We start from the raw sequence: 5,000 nt of genomic DNA, 5'->3' as shown, positions 1-5,000 counted from the left end.
ATGGGAGAATATACAAAAAATAACAACAGACGAGGACAGGTGGTGTAAATAACAAAAGTATATATTAGTATGACGCTCGGGAATACGGAAAGTCTTTGACGTTTCGAGCTACGCTCTTCAACAGAAAGAATACGGAGACAAGGAGAAAAACACGGAGAAAAAAAATTGAATAGTGTTCAGTCAACGGTCAATCATAATAATGGCCGATCATAACAATGACTGACCGGAAGTTTGTATATATATATATATATGTATATATATATATATATATATATATATATAAAGATATATAGATATAGGTATAAAAAGATATATATTCACACATATATATACATATGTGTGTCTTTGTGTATGTATATGTATGTTTATAAGAGTGTGTATGCTTGTACGTATGTCTATATGTATATAGAAATAGCTGTGTGTACGTATATATTTGTATATCTGTTTGTATGTGTATGGATATACGTTTATGTGCGTGTAGGTGTACGTCTATGCACGTGTGTGTGTGTGTATGTGCATTTATGTATGTATATGCATGTATATATATATATATATGTATGTATGTATTTGTATGTATGCTTGTGTCTGTGTATATATGTATGTGTGAATGTATGTAGGTGTGTTTGTTTTGTATGTATTTTTATATATGTGGAGGAATACGTATACGTGTGTGTGTGTACATATGTGTGTACGTGTGTATGTATGTCTATATCTGTGTATATGTATGCACTAAATATATATATATATATATATATATATATACAGGTATATACACTCAGATATACATATATATGTATACACATGCGCGCACGCACGCACACACACACACACACACACACATATATATATATATATATATATACGATGGGTTTCTTTCAGTTTCCGTCTACCAAATCTACTCACAAGGCTTTGGTTGGTCCGAGTCTATAATAAAAGACACTTGCCCAAGGTGCCACGCAGCGGGACTGAACCGAGAGCCATGCAATTGAGAAGCAATATTCTTACCACACAGCCATTCCTGCACCCATATATAGATAGATAGATAGATAGACAGGTGTACGCCACACACATATCCGCACGTGTGCGCCTGTGCATGTGTATGCGTGCGTATGTATCCCCGTGTGCTGGTGTTTATATGTAAATATGTGTGAGCATGCATGTATGTACGCATGTGCGCGCGTGTGTGTGTGTGTGTGTGTGTGTGTGTGTGTGTGTGTGTGCGCGCGCAAGTATTTAGACCTATAATCAAAAGAAAATGCGATTAGCTTTCTTCAGACGCTAAAACATGTTCGGGTCAAGACATGCTAAGATGGACACACTTGAACGACAGTCACACACACACACACACAGCACACACACACACACACACACACACACACACACACACACACACACACATACACAGCACACACACACACATGTATATGTATACTTCTTTCGCTTTCGTTATGGACAATGTTTGGCCTTATCGCGTGTCACACGCGATTTAGTTACGACCGTCAAGCGTTTTTGTCAACACCGCTACCGCGTCGTCAACATCATATTCGTCATCGTCATCTCCATCATCGTCACTGACGCCGTCGCCAAGGGCCTTTGACATCACCCCACCGACCACCACCACCATCATCATTATCATCATCATCGTCCTCAACAGCGCCACCTATTCTTACTTCAACACCAGCATCCGCACATCAACGCCATCTACTGCAGTGGTTGCTACTTCGGCTGCTACTACTACTTCTAATACTACTACCATTACTAATAATAACATTTTCTACTATAGGCACAAGGCCGGCAATGATGGGGGGGGGGCTAAGTCGGTTACATTGACCCCAGTACGCAACTGGTAGTTAATTTATCGACCCCCCGAAAAGACGAAAAGGCAAAGTCGGCCTCGGCGGATTTTCAACTCAGAACGTAGTGCCGGACGAAATGCAGCAAAGCATTTCGTCCGCTGCTGTTGATGGTGGTGTGGTTGTGGTTGTGGTGGTGGTGGTGATGACGATGGTGGTGGCTGTGATTGAATCAAAACGCCGCCACAACCACCACCACCACCACCACCACCACCACAACACCACCACCACAACACCACCACCATGTCGGTGTGAAGGGGCGTAGTGGGGAGTCTAGTCGTAATTTTGGTGGAGGTGGGGGGGGGTGCTTCTGGTCTTAGTAGAAGTGCGATGCGAGTGGTGGTGGTGGTGGTGATAATAGTAGTAATAGTAATAGTTGTAGTAGTGGTGTAGTGGTAGGGGTAATGATGGTGGTGGTAGTAGTAGTAGTAATAATAGTAGTGATGATGTGGTAGTAGTAGTAGTAGTAGTAATTGCAGAGCTAGTATTGATTACTGGTATGTACCCACCACCACCACCACCACCATCACCACTACCATCCTTATCATCATCACCATTATCACCAGCCGCGACCACCACCACCAGTTTAAGCCGGATATTTCCATAATGGACAAGAAAGATTAAGTGATTTAAGAATCCATGTCAATATGGAGTCACTAACGGGGAGGTGGTTGTAGTGGTGATGGTGGTAGTGGACGTAGTGGTGGTGGTAGTGGACGTAGTGGTGGTGGTGGTCATGGTGGAGGGCGGGGTGGTATCCACCGTCATCGTGCTCTAGATTTTGGCGGCGCCGGCGCTGGTTGGTGATGGTGTTGCTACTGGTGGATTTTGTAGTTTTGGAGCTGGTGGTAGTGTGGTGGTGGTGGTGGTGGTAGCGGCTGTTGTGTTTGCAGTGGTCGCAGCACTAATAGCGTTACTAGAGATTACTATTGCATAGGATTTTCTGGTGTGGGAGTAATGATTGTACAGTACCTGTACATATATATACATATACACACACACACACATATATTTATATAAGCATATATATATATATATATATATATATATATATATATATATATATATATATATGTATGTATGTATGTATGTATACATTTCTTTTAGTTTTCGTCAACCAAATCCACTGGCCAGGGTTTGGTAAGCCCAAGGCCATAGTAGAAGACACTTGCCCAAGGTGCCACACAGGGATACATGCTCTCTTTCGAAGGTGGAACATTGCTATTGAGAGAAACGGTGACTATGTTGAGAAGTAGGGATGTGATCCACAGAGGACCAGCTTCAATTTGATGTATGATACATGTTCCTGTGTTGGTAATTATACCTGTCCTAAACAAAAGGGGTATTACTTTTTGACTCACCCTCCTATATACCAATAAATGTATGTATATATATATATATATATATATATATATAACACTTCTTTGATCGTCCTGGTGAAGGTGTAGGAGTTAAATAAATAAAATTTCCAGGATAAACATCGGGCGTCTTGGGATTGAACCTGAAGCCACAGAACTTACTGCCAAGCTAGCTTACATCTTAACCACATAACCATGCAGCTGATTCGACACACACACTCACGCACATATGTATATGAATATATATCTAGTTGCTTATATATATTTACATGTGTGTGTGTGTATATATATATATATATATATATATATATATATATATATATATATATAACTGCAGTCACAATTACAGACACACGAACACGCACATATATACATATACATACATACATACATACATACATACATACATACATACATATATATATATATATACATACTTACACACACGCGTACACAGCCAGACGGGCACGTGCCAACGCACACGAGTATACGAGAAAGTTTGGTATTTCGTATCGAAATGTTAACTGGATTCACAAACATCTTCGTTTATGAAATACATTGAAGAGGATAGCAGACGTGGCGATATACAAAAGAATATTTAAACAACAACAACACCAACGAGAACAAGAACAATAAAAACATTATATGCAGTCATATATCTCTATATATATATATACACACATACACACATATATATGTATATACATAAATACATATGTATAAATATATATATATATATATGCTTGCATAGACATGTATATATATATATATATATATATATATATATATATATATATATATTTATATACATATATGTATATGTACATACACTCACACAGACATACATATATATTTGTACATGCATGCGTGTATAAGAATATAAGAAAATGATTGTGATAATAAAAAGCGAAAAACAAGGGGCGAGGCATATGTACTCAACAAAAATACATAACATACATATATATATATATATATATATATATATATATATATATATATATATATATATATATATGTGTGTATGTATGTATATGTATGTATATATATGTATACATTTGTATGTATATTTATATATATGTATAGCGATATGTGTCTCTGTGTGTGTGTTTGTGCGTCCACAAATATAGACAAAGATAAGGACAACCAAAACAACAACAACAGCAACAACAACAACAACAACAAGGAATTTGAGTACAAATGCGAAAAATGTTATAAGCACCGAAACGAAGAGAATGAAAGAAAAAGAACGATTATATCGTTAACAAGAACACCGTTGCCACCACCTCCACCACCACCACCACCACCACAAGCAACAATAACAACCAGAAAAACAAAAACAACAACAACAACAATAATAATAATAACAATAACAATAATAATAATAATAATAATAACATAAGAAAAACACTCTGGAGAAAGTTCTTATTAAAAATAACTCGACACAAAAATGTCCCGCTCTTTTGTAGAAAGTAAGAAAGAAAAAAAAAAAAAAGAAGCAAAATGTCGGCAAAGACATTTTCGTTAAAACGACATATAGCAAAAGTCAAAAACTTATTGAAGCCGCCATTTTGTTTCCGGCAATTTTTCGCTGTTATGTTTACTAATTTTTCCTTTTATTTTTATTTGTTTCGTTTCTTTTTTCTTTGCCTTTTTTTTTTATTGTCGTTTATTATTGTTTCTTTTATTTTGTCAGTATGTTCATCTATGCGTTGTTATTATACCTTTATATCATTTCTTCTTCTTCTTCTTCTTATTATTATTATTATAATTATTATTATTATTATTATTA

Source organism: Octopus bimaculoides, chromosome 29 (genome assembly GCF_046866305.1).
Source record: "Octopus bimaculoides isolate indiv1 chromosome 29, ASM4686630v1, whole genome shotgun sequence".
Lineage (NCBI taxonomy): Eukaryota > Metazoa > Mollusca > Cephalopoda > Octopoda > Octopodidae > Octopus > Octopus bimaculoides.
This window is presented reverse-complemented; position numbering follows the sequence as displayed.